General features: G+C 42.6%; 1 protein-coding gene across 29 annotated transcripts in view; it reads right to left on the bottom strand.

Annotated features, from left to right (window-relative positions):
• PHLDB2 (pleckstrin homology like domain family B member 2) overlaps window positions 1–25,114 on the bottom strand; it is a 237,411-nt gene that overhangs the window by 126,408 nt on the left and 85,889 nt on the right. The gene's annotated exons all lie outside the window — the stretch shown is intronic.

The raw sequence follows: 25,114 nt of genomic DNA, 5'->3' as shown, positions 1-25,114 counted from the left end.
GCTCTTCCCCCCGACTTCCGTTCGCCTCATGACCTCAGCGAACACGTGCTTTATCATGTCCTCTTTCTTCTCTTTCTCTGTTATGTCCTTCCAGATTCATGTGCAGCAGCTGTTGTCCTCTCGAAATTGTTCTTGAGTCTTATTCATGTGAAAGGGAATTTTATTGAACAGGATTATCTTTCTATGACGGGCTGCTGGCACATATGTCGCTGTGGTGGAAGCATCTGCTTTGAAGATGACCCTATCGTCCCACAGCCCATGTGCTCTGGTTACCACGTATGTGATGTTGGCTGTTCTCCATCATGAGGTGGTCCCCATCTGTCCCTGGATCCAAGCAGACCTGTGAATGCCGTAGGAGTGATGCTATGCGCATTGTAAGGCTGAGAGCCAACAGGCAGACAGCTTCTGCTGTCTCTTTGGGCTGCTTGTCTTTAAATCCAGCCCCGAAGCCAGAAGGAAAGGGAAAGACCACATGGAGTCTACATGTGAAGTTGTTCCTGGTGACTATCCCTGCTGAGGACCCAGCTGACAGCCAGTACCAATCCACAGAAGACGAGTGACAGAGACTTCAGAAAGTTTCCAGTCCTAGCCTCCAAGTGACCCCGGCTGGCATCTAGTGGAGCAGGCGTTCCTTCCGAGCCTAACCTTAGTTGCAGATCTGGTTGCAACATAAGTGTTCTCATTGCTTTAAGCCACCAGGCTTTGCAGCCTGTTCCACAGAAACAGGTAGCCAAAAACTGTTGCCTACCTGTTTTAACCAGCTACTCCCAGGAGCAAGGTCTGATGTCACAAAGTCGGGATGGAGCTGATGCCAGGGAGGTAGGCACCGTTACTAAATGTCTGTCTTGTGCCCTTCTCTGAAAAATTTTAATTTTACATAGAATAGTAATAGTCATAGTCATCTACTGCACTGAAAGGGGCGTATGGTGGGATGGTGAGAACACTCAACTCACTCACACACTCTTCGCTTCTGACCACAGCTCTACACGTTACAGCTGTGTGGTGGGACGCAGGCTGCCTCCAGGCCTTCCGATTCCCCTCCTCTGAACCCCATAGGAGGATTAAAATATTTAAGGCATGTGAAAGTGCTTACAAGTGTGTGGCTCCTGGTTGATAGTTTTGCTTTCTGATAAACAAATAACTTTTTAAAGAAAGTTATAAAAAAGGAGGAAATGACAGTTATGATTATATTTATATATTGAAGTTTATATATATTATATCTATTAATGTTATATGTGCAAAGATATTTAGAGCAGCCTTGTGTGTGACAGCACAGTGTTGGGAAACTGAAATAGGCATCAATTATTATTAAGATAATGGTGAAGTACATATATGTTCAGATAATAGAATAATGTGGAAATGAGCCAAATTATTTAAACTGATCTGAATGGTAAATTTCAAGAGAAAAGGGCAAGTTGTAGAACAATATAGGTAATGATATCTAGATTGTTAAAGTAGAAAAAAAGTCTACATGTCAGAAAGGGACCCACTAAAATTTTTGCCATTTTCCTTGAGTAACTGAGTGTGGGACTCAAATATTCACTTGGATTAACTTGTATAATTTCCTTTTGCTGTTTTTTTTGTGTTTTTAAATAAAAATATGACATAATAAATTTGTAAATTTCATAGCATTGCAAGAAAATATTATCTTTTATAGAAATAACAGGGTCTGAAGAGACTGTTGTAGTCAGAGAAAGCTGATGATTAGATGGAGATTAATGTGCATTTGCTATAAAGTGGATCTGGGCCAAAGGGTTTCACTGTGGTTAGAGCTGTGGTAGCTATTGGCAGCAGTCGAGGGTGTGTCAGAGCAGATCTTCTTGGTTATGGTTCGGTCAAGAGGCTGATATGGATACCAGCTCCAGTTAACACTGCGGGGTCAAAGGCACAGCTCCTGAGTCAGCACTGTGGGAGTCGGCCATTGTGGGAAGCAGCACCACAGATTTTCTCCACTGCTCCCCCGCCCCTCAGGACTGCAGGGAATCCATCTCTCCCTCTCCTTCAATCTCTCTCTCTTTCTCCAACATAGCTTTGTTTGCCCTACAGGGCTATCGCATGTCATCTCTCTGTTTCACCAATAATCATTTTGGGTCTTTCAACCTAATACAAAAGGTCTTCAAAAGGTTCATGAAAATGCATATTATAAAAAAACTGAATCAGCATAAAATTTTTTGCAATAAATTTGTCTTTGTCTTTTTATTTTATTTTAAATTTTATTTAAGGTAAACAAACTTCATGCATTTCATATACACAAATTTAGGAACATAGTGATTCTTCCCACCCTACCTCCCTCCTGCCTGCAGTCCCACAGCCTTTGTCTTTTATTTGCATTTTTCCAAGAACTTTAAAAAATGTTCTCATGTCAGATTTGCTAGTTATGTCCAACATCCTACTGGTGAAGCCAATCTTTATGAATTCATCTGTCCCAACCTTGAACTTATTTCTATTTTAACCTAGGATATATCTATATCTATATTCAGAATATCTATGTAATTTATGTGTATGTCTAGACAAATATAGATAAATACAGTTTTTTTTAAGAAAAGATACATTGGAAAGGCAGGGTGACAGAGAGAAAGGAGGGGGAGAAAGAGAGAGAGAGAGAGAGAGAGAGAGAGAGAGAGAGATCTTCTATCTGCTGGTACTCTTCTCAAATGGTCACAGTGGCAGAGTTGGAATTCCATTTGGGTCTCCCTTGGCAGGGGCCCAAGTGCTATTTTCCACTGCTTTCCCAGGCACATTAGTAGGAAATTGGATTAGAAGCAGAGTAGCTGGGCTCAAATCAAGGTTCAATAAAGAATGTCAGTGTCCCAGGCAGCAATTTAATCGGCAGTGCCTGATGCTGATCCCACATATATTCTTACACGGAAAAATTGGCATTTTAAAAAATTTGGACAATACCATACATTGGAACATATCTAATAGACAATGTGCAGGTTATAAAACAGATCCCATGGGGCCGGCGCCGTGGCTCACTTGTTTAATCCTCCGCCTGAGGCGCCGGGTTCTAGTCCCGGTTGGGGCGCTGGATTCTGTCCCGGCTGCTCCTCTTCCCGTCCAGCTCTCTACTGTGGCTCAGGAGTGCAGTGGAGGATGGCCCAGGTCCTTGGGCCCTGCACCCGCATGGGAGACCAGGAGGAAGCACCTGGCTCCTGGCTTTGGATCGGCGCAGCGCCAGCCTCAGCGGCCATTTGGGGAGTGAACCAACGGAAGGAAGACTTTTCTCTTTGTCTCTCTCTCTCTCACTGTCTGTAACTCTACCTGTCAAATAATAATAATAATAAAAAAACCAGATCCCACATGGAGTATTACAGTGCTTCATTATAGAGCCGTTGCTTTATATTTGATTAATGATTTAATTCTTCAGAGGTATTTAAATTTACGCCTCTAAGAAAAATTCTTGCAAGAGGAAACTTTTCAACTGATTGATGGATTCTAAAAATGTGCTCCTGAGAGATTCTTTTTGCCTTTGTGGCTTCAAAATGCTCTGGGCAGGCTGAAGCCTGGTCTTAAGGGGCCTAGTGGGATTTTGGCTTGGGTAGCTGTGCGGAGATGTGGCTCGAGATTCTGCCGTTAGACACCATCATTGGTGCTTGCTCTGTTACCTCTGCAGTGGCCACTGCACGCATTCACAAGGTCACAAACAGGGACAAGGGAAAAGGGTTCCCATTTTCATTATCAGTGGAGTCTGACAGAAAGAGGAAGACATCTCTTTAGAGTTAATCATAACTATGTGTCAAAGAATTTGGAGACTATTGATCTCTCATCTCTCCCAGACTCTCCATAACTCTGCCTTTCCAGGAAAAAAATCAAATCTTAACAAAACAAAAAAGAACCCATGTGGGAAACCTGAATCCAGGTGCCTGGATTCAGCCTGGCCCAGGTCAGGTTGTTGTAGCCGTTCTGGGGAGTGAACCAATGGATGGAAGACACCTCTCTGTCTCTGTCTCTCTCTCTCTGTCTCTCTGTCTCTCTCTCTCACTCTGTGTTTTAAGAAGTAAATAAAATCTTTGGGGCTGGTGTTGGGATGCAGCTGGTGAAGCTGCTGTCTGTCTGTGATGCTGGCATCCCCTATGAGCTTCTGTTCCAGTCCTGGCTGCTCTGCATGCAATCCAGCTGGCAGCTAATGCATTGGGGAAGGCAGTACAAGGTGGCCCAAATGCTTGGATCTCTGCACCCACGTGAGAGACCCAGATAGAGTTTCTGGACTTTATCCTGGTCTAGCCTTGGCCATTATGGCCATCTGGGAAATGAGCCAGTGGGCAGAAGATCTCTTTCAATCTCTCTCTCTCTCTCTCTGTAACTGTGCCTTTCAACTAAATAAAAAAATCTTTAAATATAAATTCAAAATGCATTTTTTTAAAAAAGGGTTTTCAGGACACTGATTAAGGAAGAGCTTCCTGAGTTATAAAAAAATAATTCAGTTATGGCCATCCATCTGTGCTAGAAGATTGTGCAATGTATTATATAACATTCAGTATGCTATGTCATGATTAAAAAATAAAAATGAAATAAAAATGCTTTGTGTGAAAGAAATACTTGGAATGCTTTATTTGAATATTATCTCTAAAGCCCCATAATGGATTTTTAAATATAGGAAGGCATCTTAAAAGTTCTGTTCAATATTTAGCACATATTGCAGAAGTATAATACACCTGGAATTTTTAAAAATGTGAATTTTTAAAAATCTTTCAAGGTGACTTGCAGAAGTACCCACAAATGATATTATTCTGTTGTATAAAATTTCTTTTTATTTTTCTTACCTCCTGAGAATTCTAAGTGGATATAGGGATTTTAAAAAATCATGGCTTTTTTTTTTTTTTTTTGCAAGATAAGATATGAATTTCAAGTGTAGTCAGTTGCTTAATATTCCACAGTCCATCCTGCTGACATTGACATACTTAGACTCTGGGGGTTGTTACCTCTTTTTGCCATTTTCCCTATTAGTGACATTTAGAAACAAAGGGTTTGTACATATCCACGAAGCAACTACACGTATTCTTTTTAAAGTCATTGCTACCGGAAGGGGATCCAAGATGGCTGAACAGGGAGAAGTTGCACCAATTTCAGCTACAGATGGATACCACACACACACACAAAAAAAAAAAAAAAAAAGAAAGAAAGAAAGAACACATTCCCAGCGGACTGACTGAAAGAGACTTTCTGTGGAGAATGGGCAGCTGGACAGCACAGAGCAGAAAGTCCACAGAGCAGTGAGGAAAGCAGACAGACACACAAGCATCCGCTGCATGTCGCCAGCGACTCCTGCAGATTCGTGGCTGGTGCCTGGTTGGAGAGCACTATCTTCCCAGGCAAGGTGAGAAGAGGCTGCTACAGCCCGAGCCATGGGCGTCTTTGATGGAGGGAGAATATTACTGTCCTCACTGGCTTTGAGTCTGGACTGAGTAGCTGGCTGGGGACTGAGCAACCACTTTACCCTGTGAAGGAAGCTCAAGCTGCTTCTCTCCTCTCCCCCGACCAAAGCACCAGTCTCACTTTCCTGAGGTGGAGCTGTAGCTGATCTCTGCCCTGATGCGGGAACAATGGGCAGCTCACGCAGGTGACAGCGCAGCTCACAGAGCAAAAGGCGGACCCCCTGCACCCTGAGAATGTGAGAGTTTAGGCTAGGCTATGGAGCTGAGGCAACATGGCTTGCGGCTGAGTTCACGCACACCCATGCAGTCTGACTGTGGAAACTAGAGTTCCTTGCAGGCTGTGGACAGATGTCACAAAGGGCTCAGGGGACACACCATGAAGTGGGCCTTCATTCTATATGGTGTGTGTGTGTGCGCGCTGGCATCAGGAGCTTACTCTAAACTGTAAATCAGCTGGTTCACCTCGGTTCAGAGAGGAGATGGGTTTGTGAACACATTAGCCAGCTCCAACATTCCCTCCCCCTATGACTGTAGCCAGAGATACTATGTGGTGCTCAATGAAGGTGTCACTCTGGGCTCTTACACCATCAACAGAGGCAAGAACACCGTGGAGCCACTCAGCCCACACCCCTGGAACTCCAGCACAAGTCTCAGGCATGCCACCAGCCCAGAGAGGCAAATTTCTAAGAAAAAAAACTTTCAGTTAATCAGAAAGAAAAAAGAAACCAGGACCCAGAGGCGTTAACAAGTGATTCCCCAGAAGCATCAAAACATGTAGAAAGAAGAAATCTGAGCAAGGAAGGCAATATGACTCCCCAAAAGGAACACAATACTGCATTAATCTTTTTTAAGAAAGATTGATTTATTTATTTGAAAGACACAGTTAGAGAGAGAGAGAGAGAGAGAGAGAGAGATATAGAGAAAAGTCTTCCACTCTCTGGTTCATTCCCCAAATGGCTGCAATGGCTGCAGCTGGGCTTGTTTGAAGCCAGGAGCCAGAAGCTTCTTCTGAGTCTCCCATGTGGGTGCAGGGGCCCACGGACCTGGGCCATCTTCCACTGCTTTCCCAGGTGCATTGGCAGAGAGCTGGATCAGAAGCAGAGCAGCCGGGACTCGAACCAGTGTCCCATATATAGGATGCTGGTGCCACAGTCAGCAGCTTTACCTGCTATGCCACAGCTCCAATCCCAATAATAAATCTTTTAAGAAAGTTAAAGTTGAGAGCAGACCCTGATTCTGAAAGTTCAAGGGAATAGAATAATATCTACTCTCTGTTATTTTTAAATAATTTTGTCAGTTTGGTGATAAGCTATAAAATAATGTGAGATTAAAAACAAGCGAACAAAAAAGTATTGAGTTGAATACCTAGTAAAATATGAGTAGTCTTCCAGAATCTAGTTAAATAAGAAAAGAGTATTCTTAAGGTGTCAGGATTTTTTTTAAACAAAAGAATAATGGAAGATCTAGGAGTCTAGGACAGGAGAGGAGTAGATGCCCTCACCAGATGTAACAACCCATCTACTAGTTTGAGCTGTTTTTCGTTCAAGATTTCCGGATTTGAACAGGCAAGTCAAGCCCTTTTACCCAGCTCCGCTCTTTCCCAATTGCAGCTATTTTGTGAGATGGGGCAACACGGGTGAGAGGAGGGAAGATAAATGACCCTCCAGAGGTTTCCCTGACCTTTTATCATTGCTATCTTGGCTCTCCTTACTGCTGATGCTAAGAGAGGGAAATATCTTCTACTCTGGGTGAATAGTCACTTCACTACTCAGACAAACACTGGGAAATTAGAGGAAACATTGTAATCTCCTTCTTTTGTTCTGCTAAGTTTTACCTTTTCTCTGAGACAGAGAAAAGACCAGCAGATGCTGGCTGGGTAGTAAACGCTGGGGTTCCACCGATATCCCCACCTTTGTACACTATAGTGCCTGGCACCTGGCAGGGAATCCACAAATATTTTCTGGGATTAATCAGATGGAATAAAAAGGGAGGAGGAATATTCACTTAGAAGCTAAAACAATTAAAAAAAATTTTTATAGAAACTTAAGTATGAGGGAACTTAGAAAAGCTCAAGGAAAACTGGAATTAAAAGTTAAGTGCATACAAAAAATTTTGAAACCCATGCACAGTTTTCCTAACACACATTTTCCATGAACTATTTGAAAACCCCTTGTGTTTAATCTGGGTTCACAGATCAACTGAACAGGAGGAATTGGGAAATGAAAAGATGATATACTGACAGATAGAACTTGGGAGCATCTTTGTGGTCCATCTTTCCTGTTACTTGTAGGAAATACGACCAGCATCTACCTCCATCAGAGCTCAGGAGATGCTGGTATGGGAGCAGGGCAACTTCCCTTGTCTTCTCGTTTCCAAGGCGACGGACATCAGTTGCTGTAATCCTCTTGGCCTCTTTCCCCCACTTGACTCACTCTGTCCCAAGGGGAGAAGGGGAAATGCTCCCATTGGTATATTTGGGAAATAAGTTGGTTCTGGGTAACTGAGAGCCAACTGACCATAGAAGCCACAGTTGCTCAATCAATGTGCTCTGTTTTACTGAACAGCCCTTCAGGGGAGCGGTGCTGTGATGAGGGATGAGCCTACCTATTTTTGTAGGGCAGCTTTAGGAAGTCCTCTGTGGTCAGGTACTTAAGACATGCTCTCCTTCTGCCAGATTTTGTGGCTATCGTTTCACTGTTTTCAAACTTGTTTGGGAAAAGAATGCTGGTCTCTGGGCCCCCTCCAGTTCTATAAAGGATACTGGACTCGGGGCTGGCGCTGTGGCAGTGGATAAAGCCGCCACCTGCAGTGTTGGCATCCCATATGGGCACCAGTTCAAGTCTTGGCTGCTCCACTTCCCATCCAGCTCTCTGCTATGGCCTGGAAAAGCAGTAGAAGATGGCCCAAGTCCTTGGGACCCTGCACTCACGTGGGAGACCTGGAAGAAGCTCCTGGCTCCTGGCTTCTGTTGCAGCCATCTGGGGAGTGAACCAGCAGATGGAAGACCTCTCTCTCTCTCTGCTTCTCCTTCTCTCTCTGTGTAACTCTGACTTTCAAATAAATAAATATTAAAAAAAAAAAACAACAACCAGATACTGGACTCCTTCAACTCTATAAATTTGTGTATTTTGCATATGGTTATCTGATGAATATTTTTTCAGCCATCCATTTGGAGATATTTATCAGGTCACCAGAAGATAGCAAGGCCTGGGAGCCTACTTCTGAGGTGCTCACAGAGTAGTGTGTTGGTAAAGAGAATGGATGTTTTTCCAGGAGGAAATAGAGTCTGAATCAAAGTGTTCAAGTTTTGTGTTTTCTTTATTTTTTATTTGGCAGGTAGAATTACAGACAGTGAGAGAGAGAGAGAGACAAAGAGAAAGGTCTTCCTTCTGTTGGTTCACTCCCCAAGTGGCCGCTACGGCTGGTGCTGCGCCAATCTGAAGCCAGGAGCCAGGTGCTTCCTCCTGGTCTCCCATGCGGGTGCAGGGTCCAAGCACTTGGGCCATCCTCCACTGCCTTCCCAGGCCATGGCAGAGAGCTGGACTGGAAGAGGAGCAGCCGGATAGAACCCAGTGCCCATATGGGATGCCGGTGCCACAGATGGAGGATTAACCAAGTGAGCCACGGCGCCGGCCCCAAGTTTTGTGTTTTCTTAGCCAAGTCACAATGGAATAGGATTTGGGTGGGAGGTGGCCAGGTGTATTCACATCTGAGGCTGAGGAGGAAGGCAGGGGCTCAGTTCTGAAATAAAAGCTATGCTAAAGGCCCTGGACTTTCCTGGTAGGTCACAGGCAGCTGTTGAAGACTGGAGAAAGGATAAGGTCAGATTTCTGGCCTAAATAAGTCACCTTGGGCATTTGGAGGATCAACTGGAGGATGTTGAGCCTGAAGAGACCAATTTGCAGATTGTTCTGGATGGGAGACAGTAAGAATGTGGTTTAGCAGCACCTTCGACTACTTTTGTTTTTCCTTTCCTTTTCTCCTTGAAATCTTGATGTTTGTAGGGTGAGCAGTAGTGGAGAAATAGTCACCTCCGAGGACAGTGGTAGAGATGATGACGAAAAAGAAGGTGATGAGGATGGACATTCATCGTGCTCTTACCATACACTACCACCAGGCTGGAATGCTTTAGTGCATAAGCTCCTTTCACACTCCCTAGAGAAGTGCATACTGGGTACATAGTGTTGTCTTTTTCCTGTGTGTGTGTGTGTGTGTGTGTGTGTGTGTGTGGAGAGAGAGAGAGAGAGAGAGAGAGAGAGAGAGAGAGAAAGAGAACACTCCCATTGACTGGTCCACTCCTAAAATGGCTGAATCATCTGGGGCTGGGCTAGGTTGCAACCAAGAGCCAGAAACTCAGTCCAGGTATCTTACTAGGTGGCAGGATCCAATGTACTTGAGCCATCATCTGCTGTCTCCCAGAGTGTGCATTAGCAGGAAGCTGGATGAGAAGTGGAGTAGCTGGAGCTAGATCCCAAGTACTCTGATATGGGACATGGGCATCCAAATTGGTGGTTTAGGGGCCAGTGTTATGACAGCCCAGAAAGCTGCTGTTTGTGATGCTGGCATCCCATATGGGCATTGGTTCATGTCCCGGCTGGTCTACTTCCAATCCAGCTCCCTGTCAATGGCCTGGGAAAATCAGTGGAGCATGGCCCAGATGCTTAGGCCTCTGCTACCTATGTGGGAGACCTAGATGAAGCTCCTGGCTCCTGGCTTTGACCTGGCCCCAGCCTGGCTGTTGAGACCATCTGTGGAGTGAATCAGTGAATGGAAGATTCCGATTCTCTCTCTTTCTCTCTCTTCTCTTTCTCTCTCTCTCTCTTTGTAACTCTGACTTTCAAAATAAATAAATAAAACAAAAAATAAGTGGTAGCTTAAACTTCTGTTCCATAACACCTACCTCTGGGTTAAAATAGTTTGCCCAAAGGTGTACAGTCAGTGAGCAGCAGATCTCGCGCTTGGTTCAGGCCCGTCTGCTCACCGTTTCCATTCTGATCATTCTGGGCTTCGTAGCACTTCACTGTCTAGCTGCAGCTTCAGCAGGCTCCTTAGTGCCCCTTGAGTTCCCTCTAGGTTTCTTATTCTCACTTAATAGAATCAGATTATTCATGAAAATAGTTTGTGATACATTTTGAAATCACAAAATATGCTGCTCACTGTTTGTATATATGGGGATATTTTGTAAAGTTCATGGAAAATGGAATTAAAAAATAAGGGGTTTTGTTTTAAAATTTTTATAACCAAGCAGTTTTGTCATGAGGCACATTTTCATGAACTTTTTGTAGGTCTCTCATATACAGTCAGTTTATTGCTTTCTTGGTGAAATTTTAATATTCAAACATCTTGGGGGATGCCTTAGACTCTAGCATCCCATACGGGTGCCACTCCAAGTCCCAGCCACTCCACTTCCGATCCACCTCCCTGCTGATGGTCTAGGAAAGCAGCAGAAGATGATCCAGGTTCTTGGGCCCCTGCACCCATTGGGAGATTCAGATAAAGCTCCTGGCTCCTGGCTTTGGCCTGGCTAAAGCTCCAGTCATGTGGTCATTTGGGGAGTGAACCAGCATATGGAAGCATGTTGGTGTCTCTCCTTCTCTCTCTAATTCTGCCTTTCAAATAAATAAATAAATCTAAGAAAAAAACGACATCTTCACCTTACTGTCAAATTCATATATAATGAATTTTAATACTAACTCCAAAATAGATAGTCTATAAAATATTTAAAAAGTAACAAGAGAGGTGATTTCTGATTTATCTTTTGCTATGGATTATTCATTCAACATTCAACAAATACTCAAAACTTAATGTGTGCCAGTCACTATTCTTTGTAACAGTATGGAAGAAAATAGCCAATAACTTGTTCAGGTTTGCTTTGCAACCCAATTCTTAGCTTGGTGTTGTCATATTCAGAGTCCTCAATGTTTGTTTTTAGAACTAATAACTTCAGTGAAAGAAGACAAAGGAAATACATTACACAGACCAAGACCCAAATGTCAAATTTTAAATCATTTAATTACTTTAAATGAACTACTTTTTCTGTTTGGAAATGTTCGAATTAGTTTTTTTTACCCCAATTCTTGTTAATAAGATAAAAGTGACCATATTGCTGCATACTCACCTACCATAGATAAGTAAAGATTTGTCTATCTGTGTTGAGTGCTTCAATATTTGTGTTATCATTACTCATTCCAATCTTCCCAGTTTTGAATAGAAATGCCAAAGTGCGTACTGAAACTGCTGTCTTTCTCAATGAATGGACTTGTTCCTGCTAATGATAAATGGTGATTTCAAACCACCTAGCAAGTTCTGGCTGGCATCTGCCCTACAATTAGAAATTACACATATGCCTCCCTGCCATGCCCTCTGAGGTGGAAAGAGATAAAATCCACTGTCAGAGCGATGTGTATAGCTGACAAAATCACTCCACCACCACGTGACCACACCTCCTTGGGCAGAATTGCCAAGAATGTGGACTGGCCAAATCCCTGCATTCCTATCCTGGACATGCAGCAAAGTTACGACAGTACTGTTGGACTTCACGGAGTTCCCTTTGGTTCTCCTGTTACCATGCCTTCTTCCATACAGAACTTTCCCCATTCAAGGTAAAGTGGAAGGTGCCATTCCTGTTTATCTTCCAAGATTCCTCAGTGCTTAGGTAAAGGAAGGAAAAACGGCACAGAATATTTCATGCCACAGAAACCCGTGCTTTCTGGATGTAAAAGAGGATTATGTATGTGGAATTATCCCCAGCGTGCCAGGTTTATTCTTACGAAAAATTAGACAATTCCAGCAAATATCATATCAGAGGAGTTGTGCCTGACTGATATACTGTTGAGGCTGTATTAAAAGATTTGACAAAACAATTAAATATTTAATTTAATGCCACAATAAACAAAATAAGGAGAAATGACAGAGATGAATGAAATTAAAGATAAAGCAAATTTCATTCCAAGTAACTTTTTTCTTTTTTTAAACTTTTATTTAATAAATATAAATTTCCAAAGTACAACTTATGGATTACAGTGGCTTTTTCCCCCCCTTAACTTCCCTCCCACCCGCAACCCTCCCATCTCCCTCTCCCTCTCCCATTCCATTCACATCAATTCATTTTCAATTATCTTTATATACAGAAGATCAATTTAGTATATACTAAGTAAAGCTTTCAACAGTTTGCACCCACTAAGAAACACAAAGTGTAAAGTACTGTTTGAGTACTAGTTATAGCATTAATTCACATTGGACAACACATTAAGGACAGAGATCCTACATGGGGAGTAAGTGCACAGTGACTCCTGTTGTTGACTTACCAATTGACACTCTTGTTTATGGCGTCAGTAATCACCCGAGGCTCTTGTCATGAGTTGCCAAGGCTATGGAAGCTTTTTGAGTTCACAAACTCCGATCTTATTCAGATAAGGTCATAGTCAAAGTGGAAGTTCTCTCCTTCCTTCAGAGAAAGGTACCTCCTTCTTTGATGGCCTGTTCTTTCCACTGGAATGTCACTCACAGAGATCTTTCATTTAGTTTTTTTTTTGTTTTTTTTTTTTTTTTGCCAGAGTGTCTTGGCTCTCCATGCCTGAAATACTCTCATGGGCTGTTCAGCCAGATCTGAATGCCTTAAGGGCTGATTCTGAGGCCAGAGTGCTGTTTAGGACATCTGCCGTTCTATGGGTCTGCTGTGTATCCCACTTCCCATGTTGGATCGTTCTCTCCTTTTTAATTCTGTCAGTTAGTATTAGCAGACACTAGTCTTGTTATGTAATCCCTTTGACTCTTAATCCTATCATTATGATCAATTGTGAACTGAAACTGATCACTTGGACTAGTGAGATGGCATTGGTACATGCCACCTTGATGGGATTGAATTGAAATCCCCTGGCACGTATCTAACGCTACTGTTTGTGGCAAGTCCGACTGAGCATGTCTCAAACTGTACATCTCCTCCCTCTCTTATTCCCACTCTTATATTTATTTTTTATTTTTTATTTTTTTGACAAGCAGAGTGGATAGTGAGAGCGAGAGAGACAGAGAGAAAGGTCTTCCTTTTGCCATTGGTTCACCCTCCAATGGCCGCCACAGCTGGCACGCTGCGGCCGGCGTACCACGCTGATCCGAAGGCAGGAGCCAGGTGCTTCTCCTGGTCTCCCATGGGGTGCAGGGCCCAAGTACTTGGGCCATCCTCCAATGCACTCCCTGGCCACAGCAGAGAGCTGGCCTGGAAGAGGGGTAACAGGGAAAGAATCCGGCGCTCCGACCGGGACTAGAACCCGGTGTGCTGGTGCTTCTAGGTGGAGGATTAGCCTATTGAGCCGCAGCGCCTGCCCCCACTCTTATATTTAACAGGTATCATTTTTCAGTTAAATTTCAACACCTAAGAATAATTGTGTGTTAATTAAAGAGTTCAAACAGTAGTATTAAGTAAAACAAAAAAAATACTGAAAGGGATAAAGTATTAAGTTGTGCATTGACAGTCAGGGCAAGGGCTGATCAAGTCACTGTTCCTCATGAGGGTTTGTGAGTAATCCAAGATGAGATCAAATTACCCAAAGGGACAGATCAGACTACCGGGTTGAACTATATCTCCCTTTCCACCGACACCTTCCCTCCAGGTCCTCCACAGATCCACACACACACAGGTACACACACACACACACACACACACACACTTTGCATCTCTGCCCAGAGGCTAGTGAGCAGATGAGCAACAGCAGACCAGTCCCGGAGGAACTCAGATGCTATTTATTTATACCCCTCAATGCTATGTGAACCTGCCATACATTTCTCCATGAATAACCACCAAGACTTACTCAGGCTCCAAAAGATGTTGATGCACACTGGTTGTGATTTTACATTTGCCTCCAATTTGAGTTTGCTGTGGGTTTTCTGTGTGAGAATATTTAAAAAAAGACAGGCTGTCACTAGTGTATGAATTTCTGGCAGACTATGGTGTAGCATGGGAACTGAAGAGCTGCTGAAAGCAAGTTTGTTAAGACTGCACTCCATGGAAGCACTCCCTACTCTAAAAATATTTTTGAGATCAATGATTAGGGATGTTCTTTTTCTTAACCCTTGATAGACTCCAGAAACACAATTCCATAATTTAGAGACAAATATCTTTTCTGCAAGCACTGGGACATGGGGAAAATTCATTTGAAATTTCTGAGTTAATTGGAACGAAATATTTTCTAGAAGTCTTTAAACATGACCGATTAAGCAAGCACCTTCTTAGGCATACCAGTCCAGCGTACAAATGGTATACAAACTGTGGGACACTTATTCCACATACCAGCTCTCAGCAGTCAGAAATACTGGAATTGTAGCTCATTTAAATGAAGCACTCTGGCCACCGTTGGAGGAGTGGTTATTGTATTTCACAACCCCATTCCCTTGCGCAGCCCTGAGGCTTTTCTCTTGCAGCTATTCTGGTTGTTGTCCTGGTCTCCTATTCTTATCATCACCTGGTGGTCCCATGTTCCACTAATACCACGAGTGCCGCTCACCATCTCTGGGGCTCTGCCAGGAAGCAAAGTGCTTAGTGCTTCAGAGCCCGTTTCTATTGTGGCAAAAATCGGTGACTGTCCTTAATCAGATATATTATAATCATATGTATATGACTGTTGCTCGATATCTGTAGGGGATTTGTACCAGGAACCCTTGCAGATACAAAAATCTGCAGATGTTCAAGCCCCTTATCTAAAGGGCATGACATTTGCGTAGAAATGACTCCTGTCCTTCTGTATACTTTTAAATCATCGCCAGATTATTTATAATGCCTCATGCATTATAATTGCTAGGTAAATATTTGGCATACTGCATTGTTTAGGGACTAATGATCAGGAGAAACCAGTGTGCACATGTTCAGTACACACACCTTTATTTACTGAATGTTTTCGAGCCATGGTTTGTTGAATCATCTTGTGTGTTTTTCTCCAGAACCAAAAAGAGAGTTCCTTCAGGGAGGAGGTTGCTCCTTCATGTCCTCATTAATTGCACTATGCTTGGTATGGTTGTAGCATGTGATGAATATATGTAGTGAAAAAAAGTTCTGTTGAATTTTGGCATTGGTCCCAAGGAGGAAATTCAGAGTGAAGAGAGGCAATAGGAGAAAGGGCAGGGCTCTAACCATTAGCTAAACCTCTGTGATCTGCCTTCCTCCTCTGCCACTTGTCAGTGTTTCCTAGAGCTTAGATAAAAGACTCTGAATTCTTTTTTTTTTTTAATTTATTTTTTTGACAGGCAGAATTAGACAGTGAGAGAGAGACAGAGAGAAAGGTCTTCCTTCTGTTGGTTCACCCCCCCCCCAAATGGCCGCTACAGCTGGTGTGCTGCGGCCGGTATGCCATCCCAATCTGAAGCCAGGAGCCAGGTGCTTCCTCCTGGTCTCCCATGCGGGTGCAGGGCCCAAGCACTTGGGCCATCCTCCACTGCCTTCCCGGACCATAGCAGAGAGCTGGACTGGAAGCGGAGCAACCAGGACAGAACCCGGGGTGCCAGCGCCGCAGACGGAGTATTAGCCTAGTGAGCCGCGGCGCCGGCCAAGACTCTGAATTCTGACTTCTGTCTTTCAACTTTGATTTTCACTGTAGTTGAATAAGTTCTCATCCTTTAAGATGGATTGGAGGGCAGGTATTGTGGCACAGTGTATTAAGTCCCTGCTTCGAATGTCCATAACCCACATCAGAGTGCTAGCCTAAGTACCAGCTTCAAAAACTTAATGGAAAAATAGTACTAAAAGATAAGTTATTTTGGTGCAAAAAAAAAATGAAACTCATGTCTCTGAGGGCTCTTTAAAATGTTAATGGAAACTGTGTAATATGGGAAAACCATGTGAAGATTTCAAAATATTTCACACCTAAATAAATTTATCTTTAAACTGTTTTCCAGAAAAATTTCCATGTATCCTTATATATATAACATCCCCCTTCATGTAGATAGGCAGCTTTAGGAGAAATGTCTTTTTCCTGACTCAAAGTACAAAATAAATAAAGAAAAGTGTCATGTGATAAACCAGTAGAAGAAACTAATACCTAACTTTGCTACCTAGGATTGGCCTGAAAAAGTGGACTGGAAAGGTAATCAGTATAATTATAAGTAACCTAGCTTGGTTTATTTATGGGGTTTGACATATCACCCCAATTGGCCAAATATAGGATTTCCTGACCACTGAAATTCAAACTCTTCCTACGGAAATGTGGTCATGCCTAGTAAAGCTGCTACCCCATGGAGGTTATATATCTTTTCAGTACAGAGCACTTGTGCCTGCCAACATTCTGGAATGGAAGCAAAACTTGGAGTTTCTGGCATCAGACAGCCTACTGGGCCTCCCCAAGGTTTCTGATTCATCCCTAGGCAAAATAGTAAGAAGAACATTTTCAAATACAACTTTAAAAAATCTAATAGTGCTTGGAAGGCAAGGTCTTAATTTTAGTAGCATTACCTTCTGTCGTACCCAAGAGCAGATTCACTGCCATGGAATCTGCGATGGTGGTTTTTTATATATCAACTTGGCTAGGCCACTCTACCCAGATGTTTGGTCAAACACTCATCTAGATGTTGTTGTGAAGGTAATTTTAGAGTGTGATTAACATTTAAGAGTAGATTTTTAATAAAGAAGCTCATCTCCATAATCTGAGTTGGCCTTATTGGATCCATTGGAGTATTTAAAGAGAAATAGAAGAGTGAGCTCCTTCCCAAAAGAGGAAATTTTGCCAGCAGACCACCTTTGGACTTGAGTTGCAACATCATGTCTTCTCTGGGTCTCTGTCCCGCCAGGCTAGCATGTGAATTTTGCTGGATTCTACAACTTTGTGAGCCTATCCTCCCTTCATCCCCACCTTACCACCATCTCAGTTCTCTCCCTCATCGTGCCGGTGCTCCTGGTCTGGAGAATCCTGACTAATACAGGGCCATCCTTCACAGCTTAGACTTGGGATCATGGAAGAACTGATCTCTTGGACTCCCTGGCACATGGTATCAGGTCTTAGAAGAATCATGAATCTGTTGTAGAAGGAAAAAGTTGTGCAATATCCATCAGGGTGGTGGGACATGCGTGTCTTTTGGTCCTGTCTTGGGAGAATTGCTGAAGGCAGAAGCAGTTAAGCTAGGACTCACACTGTGAGCTCAGAATCACCTGCAACCCTAAAATGGGACCAGTAAAAGACCTAAAAAGTAGAATTTCCCTGAAGTCTACAGAGAATTAGAGTTTAGATGCTGTTGGAACTGCATTGTTATTTTGAATTTCACTCTCCCAACCAGCACATTTTAGCTGCTGAGGTCTAAATGTGGAATGTTGCCCAACTCTGGAATCTGTCCTGGTGATATGATGCTATTTTAATTTTAAGCTATGTTAATATCCTGTCAACTCTTGGTGTTGATAAACTACAGCACAACCCCTATAAAGGCATTCTTCATTATCCACATGGGATTGATTCCAGAGCTCTCCTGTGGACACCAAAATCTGCAGATGCCCAAGTCTCTTATATAAAATGGCATAGATTTGCACTGTATCTAAGCACATCCTTGTATATACTTTAAATAACCTCCAGGTTACTAATAATATCCAATATAATGTAACTATGTCAATAGTTGTTATACTCTATTGATTTGGGAGTAATGATAAGAAAAACGTGTTTGTACCTATTTAATACAATTAAATGCAATTTTTTCCTCAATATTTTTGATCTGTAATTGGCTCAATCAGTAAAGCAGGGTTCATGCCTGTGGAGAGCTAACCGTATTGAGCAAAGGGGCCCCTGCTATGGGTCCTACATTTTAGAAAACTCATCGAGGTCATGCCCTTCTGGACTTGCCTTTCTGGATCCACTGCCCTCTCCCTTATTTTTCTTGACCACAAACTGGGGACTCCAGAGAATTTCAAACCCAAATCCATGTTCAGGGCCTGGGAAGATCTGTTCTCCCAATGGTATCTACATCCCAATGGTATCTACATATTGAGGTGTGGAAGTCAGACTACTGCTTGTAATTAAAATAGAGTGAACCTATAGGTGTGAGGAGTAACATGTATGAAACATAACACAGGGGGAAATGGATCTTACATTCAAAAGGAAGGGCTTCAGATTGTGCCAGGGCTAGGTTTCCATGCACCACTGTGTTCCTTAGTGGAATTCTAAGGGTCTGAGTATTCTAAATTTGAATCTTGTTTTCCAGGTGATTATGAAGGTCATTTTATTGAGTTGAAAGAACATATTTTCTTAACTGTTTTTTACTTGGTTTTAATTTTTAAATATTTAGATATGCAGCAAATGAGCATCCATTTGTACTCTAGACCATCCATATCCATCACTGCAACAGTGAAGGAATTTGCAACTCAAAAGTTTAGCCTAGGTGACCACTAAGCCCCTTGCCAACATTGTGATTCTGCATGTGGTAAGTAGACGCGGAAGAACTTGGTCAGGCCCTCTCTAGAGAGCTCAAGGAAAACAAAGAGGAACAACCTCAAACCACCAGGGTAGGGATGGTTTGACCTTAGTCCAACTTTCTTTTTGGTTAGACTTTCTACTTGCATACTACTTTTCTTCAAAGCTTCATAACCACTAAAGCCTTCAAGAGATTGCATACCCTGCCAGCAGTGGTTACTAAATGAGTTCTCACTAACTTCATTTGGCTTCCTACTCAATAGCTTATTTGATAAATATGAATGCATCTTGAAAATTGAACCCTTGGTGCACATTGATATTTGTTTGTCTTTGGGGTAAACAGATAAAAGAAAATGAAAATGAGCCATGATATGAGATTGGGGTATCTTCTGAAGGATAAATAAGATTGGTTTTGAGAAAAATAGTGCATTTGATTCCTGAGGGGAGTACACTATATCCAGAGAGAATGTACTAATCGTATTTTAGGATGCCCACTTTGGTTTTCTGGGTATTTTGGCAGGCTTCTCAAAATTCTCTGTTGTATAAATTCTCTTGAAAAAAGATAAACACAGAAAGAACTCGAAATGAAGCATTCTTGTTCTTAGTGTTCATCAGATGGGAATCGGTAGAACGGTATTTTTTTTTTTTTTTGACAGGCAGAGTGGACAGTGAGAGAGAGAGACAGAGAGAAAGGTCTTCCTTTGCCGTTGGTTCACCCTCCAATGGCTGCCGCGGCCAGCGCGCTGCAGCCGGCGCACTGCGTGTTCCAATGGCAGGAGCCAGGAGCCAGGTGCTTCTCCTGGTCTCCCATGGGGTGCAGGGCCCAAGCACTTGGGCCATCTTCCACTGCACTCCCGGGCCACAGCAGAGAGCTGGCCTGGAAGAGGGGCAACCGGGACAGAATCTGGCGCCCCGACCGGGACTAGAACCCGGTGTGCCAGCGCCGCTAGGCGGAGGATTAGCCTAGTGAGCCGCGGCGCCGGCCAGAACGGTATCTCTGACTCTGCCATGCATTACTTTGAATGAGCAGACAAGGAAAAAAGTGGCATTCAATTAGATGGGTTATCTACCTGACTTTTTATCAATTGTTCCTGCAAAACAACTAGTGAAAATTCTACATCTCTGAAATTAAAGAGATTTATCATCATGAAGTAGGATGTTGCTATGACTGAATTCCCACCCCGAGACCTCCATACAGATGTTGGAGATGGAGCCTTTGAGAGATACTTTAGTTTATGTGAATCATGGGCAACACCTTTCATGGGGATGAAACTCTTATGATGAGATTAATGTGAGAACACAGTGAGAGGGTGATCACGGTGGGACTCTGCATTCAGATTTCTAACCTCTGGAATAGGAAGACCAACATTTCTAATGTTTAAATCACCTAGGTTAAGCTATTCTGTTACAGCAGCCCAAACTGACTAGTAAAAATGTACATAAAAATTGGAGGGTGTATTAGAATGAAAATACAGCAAAATCTGTGAAACAGAACCAAAATTGAGGAGATAAGGCATCTAACATAGTGAGTGATCAAGGTTCAAGATGGATAGTGATAACTGTGGTACAGCATGGAGCTGAGAGCAGAATTTCCTTAGGATTCAGCCCATCTGGACTGGTGTCAGCCTTGTGGAAAGTTACATAAGAGAGCTGCAGCTTTGCATCCTTGCTGTTGGTCCCACTCCACTGCTGGATGAGCCTCCAGCAGGCAAGGCCAATGCTGTAATAGTTTGCAAGGCCCAGAGTCAACAGTGACAGTATGTGACATTGCGGAAAGGTGACAGTAGTGTTCTGATCAGACTCTTAATCCGGAGAAAACAATGAAGATTGATAAAGCTAATCCCTAGAGCTCTTAGACAATGGGGTTAGGCAAGAGATTTGAGAAACTACACTCACAATAGCCTATGTTGGGGGAGAGAGTCTGGTAAACAACAAGCTGAAGAAATAATCTGGGGAGATGAAGAATGAGGAAGGGAGGGGGAAAATTGATTAATGGATGCTTTTATATTGAGACAAGAGAAAGAAGTTCTTGTGTTCTATTGCACAGTATGGTGGCTATAGAGAACCATAAGGCACTGTACTTTTTAGAAGTCAGAAGAAAGGAATTTGAATGTTTTCACAATAAAGAAATGTTAAATGTTTGAGGAGATATATTTACCCTGATTTGAATATTACTCAAGGTTTCTGTGCATGGAAACACTACCTGGTGCCCCTTAAATATGTATCACATTAATGTATCAGTTAAAAGTTACATGACCATATTTTGTAAGCATATTTGTATGGAATTTAGAAAGTAGGTTGTGCCTGGGCTGGCGCTGTGGTGTAGCCATGTGGGAGCTGGTTCGAGACCTGGCTGCTCCACTTCTGATCCAGCTCTCTGCTGTGGCCTGGGAAAGCAGTGGAAGATGGCCCAAGTCCTTGGGCCCCTATACCCTTGTGGGAGACCAGGAAGATGATCCTGGATCCTGGCTTCAGATAGGTCCAGCTCCAGATGTTGTGGCCAATTGGGGAGTGAACCAGTGGATGGAAGACCGCTCTCTCTCTGCCTCTGCCTTTCAAATAAGTAAATAAATCTTTAAAAAAGTAGGTTGTTGCCGGCACCACGGCTCACTAGGCTAATCCTCCGCCTTGTGGCGCCGACACACCGGGTTCTAGTCCTGGTTGGTCGGGGCGCCGGATTCTGTCCTGGTTGCCCCTCTTCCAGGCCAGCTCTCTGCTGTGGCCAGGGAGTGCAGTGGAGGATGGCCCAAGTCCTTGGGCCCTGCACCCCATGGGAGACCAGGAGAAGTACCTGGCTCCTGCCATCGGATCAGCGCGGTGCGCCAGCCGTGGGGGCCATTGGAGGGTGAACCAACGGCAAAGGAAGACCTTTCTCTGTCTCTCTCTCTCTCTCTCTCTCTCACTGTCCACTCTGCCTGTCAAAAAAAAAAAAAAAAAGTAGGTTGTTCAAGTCACTGTTTCTCACAGTGTCCATTTCACTTCAACAGGTTTCCTTTTAGGTGCTCAGTTAATTGTCACTGATCAAAGAGAACATATGATATTTGTCCCTTTGGGACTGGCTTAATTCACTCAGCATGATGTGTTCCAGATTCCTCCATTTTGTTGCAGATAACCGGATTTCATTTTTTTTTTTACTGATGTATGGTATTCTATAGAATACATATCCCATAATTTCTTTTTCCAGTCCACTATTGATCCAGTCCATTTAGGTTGATTCCAGGTCTTAGCTATTATGAATTGAGCTGCAATAAACATTGAGGTGCAGACATCTCTTTTATTTGCCAATTTAATTTCCTTTGGGTAAATTCCAAGGAGTGGGATGGCTGGGTTGTGACCAGCCCTTGTCCTGACTGTCAAGGTACAATTTAATACTTTATCCCTTTTAGTATTTTTTTTTGTTCTAATTAATACTATTGGTTGAACTCTTTAATTAACACACAATTATTTTTAGGTATTTAAATTTAACTGAAAAGTGATCCCTGTTAAATATAAGAGTGGGAATAAGAGAGTGAGGAGATGTACAGTTTGGCACATGCTCAGTCGGACTTGCCACAAACAGTAGAGTTAGATACATGTCAGGAGATTCCAATTCAATCCCATCCAGGTGGCATGTACCAATGCCATCTCACTAGTCAAAGTGATCAGTTTCAGTTCACAATTGATCATAATAATAGGATTAAGTGTCAAAGGGACCACATAAACAAGACTAGTGTCTGCTAATACTAACTGACAGAATTAAAAAGGAGAGAACGATCCAACATGGGAAGTGGGATGCACAGCAGACCCATAGAATGGCAGATGTCCTAAACAGCACTCTGGCCTCAGAATCAGCCCTTAAGGCATTCAGATCTGGCTAAAAAGCCCATGAGAGTATTTCAGGCATGGAAAGCCAAGACACTCTGGCAAAAAAAAAAAAAAAAAACCTAAATGAAAGTTCTCTGTGAGTGAGATCCCAGTGGAAAGAACAGGCCATCAAAGAAGGAGGTACCATTCTCTGAAGGGAGGAGAGAACTTCCACTTTGACTATGACCTTGTCTAAATATGGTCAGAGTTGGTGAACTCAAAAGGCTTCCATAGCCTTGGCAACTCATGACAAGAGCCTCAGGTGATTACTGACACCATAAACAAGAGTGTCAATTGTTAAGTCAACAACAGGAGTCACTGTGCACTTACTCCCCATGTAGGATCTCTGTCCTTAATGTGTTGTCCAATGTGAATTAATGCTATAACTAGTACTCAAACAATACTTTACACTTTGTGTTTCTGAGTGGGTGCAAACTGTTGAAATCTTTACTTAGTATATTCTAAATTAATCTTCTGTATATAAAGATAATTGAAAATGAATTGATGTGAATGGAATGGGAGAAGGAGTGGGAGATGGGAAGGTTGCAGGTGGGAGGGAGGTCATGGGGGGGGAGAGCCACTGTAATCCATAAGTTGTACTTTGGAAATTTATATTTATTAAATAAAAGTTAAAAAATAAATAAATAAAAAAGTAGGTTGTGCCATTTATTCAATGTATAACCTCAAAGAGGATCCCACTTCTTTGGCCTCAAACAAGGCCACCATGTTTCCATTTCCAAGGACACTTTATTTCTCTTTCAGAAACTTTCCTTAGAATATTCACATACACACACACACACACACCCACAACAAAGAAAGCGTGCGCGCGCGCGAGAGACATACATATTTTAAACGTGTTTTCAAGCAAGACACTGATTCCCCAAAAACCTATGCCTGAGTCAGTTTATATTTAATTGGAGCTGCAACCTGTATCAAATGCTTTTTCATAAGAGATTAATGTCAGAGATGAGCATTACTAATATAAAAATGAGAAAAATATCTCCCCCATTAAGGCATCAGAGCTCTTCAAAGAAGAAATAAAGTCCATATGGCCTGCAGATTTTAGCTTGTCTTGTGCATATTTACTTAGTAATGTTTTGCCAACTTATCTTCTCCCCCACGAGACACGTTACTAGTAATGTGAACAAAATTCCCTATCCTCTCTACTGATTCTGAATCAATGCTCATAACTCAGGCAGCTAAACATTGTTATTATTAGCGTGTCCATAAAATCTGAGAAGGCAGTCTCCAGAAGTCCAGGTATTTTGAGATTATGTTTGTACGTAAGACTCGCTTCGCCTGGGGAACCATGATCTTATATACAACTAGCTGTGAGGTAACAATTTGAAAAAGTGCATGGAATTTCTAGAAAATATGGGATCCCAATTGTTCTTCAGCCTTGATTTGAAGAGCAAGGAATAAAAACGCAAGCATGTAAAGTGTTCAAATACGGCACCATAGAGAAAGTAGCTTTTCTAATGATTTGCTTTTGTGACTAAGAAATGGTAGCATCAGCTGTATTAATTCTTGCCTCCCTCTTTTTTCATACCTGTAAGACAGCTGTCTATAACTTCACTCACATTTTATACCCAAGAATTGATGAATAAGCTACTCTTCTTATGCACAACACAACACAAGCCATCAGCATACCTAACTCAACATCATGGGTACAATGAGAAATGCTGCTTTCTAATGCTATCCTAAGAATTTCTCTAACCTGCTTATAGCTTTTTCTTTAAAGATTTATTCATTTATTCGAAAGGCTGAGTTACACAGAGAGAGGAGAGGCAGAGAGAAAGAGAGAGAGGTCTTCCATCTGATGGTTCACTCCCCAGTTGGTCGCAATGGCCGGAGCCGCACCCATCCGAAGCCAAGAGCCAGGAGCTTCTTCTGGGTCTCCATCATGGGTGCAAGAGCCCCAGGACTTGGACTGTCTTCTACTGCTTTCCCAGGCCATAGCAGAGAGCTGGATTGGAAGTGGAGCAGCCGGGACTAGAATCGGCTCCCATATGGGATGCTGGCCAGGATGATAACCCACTGCACCACAGCGATGGCCCCATGCTTATAGCTTTTAATTAACTGAAATATTTTTCAAAGACTTTGGTCATTCATTTGCACCCTTCATGAATTTGCTATTCTACTAATTACCTGCATTATTATTTCTCCTTAACTCAGCTCATTTCTTGATATTTAAATGCATATAAATGGGAAATGTCGGTGGTCTTAAAAGACACAGCTGCAATCCTCTGATACTCCTTCATATATCAGGAAGATAGAGAACTGAAAAAGGCCTCTCCGTTTCACTCAGTGTTGCTGAATGCCTTATGAAGGTATCATTTAAAATCATCTCTCCCACTGTTGACAACAAACATCTCATCTTTGGGAAATCATTGATTTGAGCCTAGTACCCATTAACTCAAAGTGTTGGTTAACATATGAGCACATCACAAATTACAGTAGTTAAACTTAGCTAGGTAGTAATTTCTACTCTAGGTTTTTCAAGGGCAAAACAAGTTTAGA

The sequence above is a fragment of the Oryctolagus cuniculus genome, chromosome 4 (assembly GCF_051225735.1).
Source record: "Oryctolagus cuniculus isolate XC-2025 breed Fujian yellow rabbit chromosome 4, ASM5122573v1, whole genome shotgun sequence".
In the NCBI taxonomy this organism is placed as follows: Eukaryota; Metazoa; Chordata; class Mammalia; order Lagomorpha; family Leporidae; genus Oryctolagus; species Oryctolagus cuniculus.
Note: the sequence above shows the minus strand (reverse complement) of the source record. Positions and strands in the feature narration are given on the sequence as shown.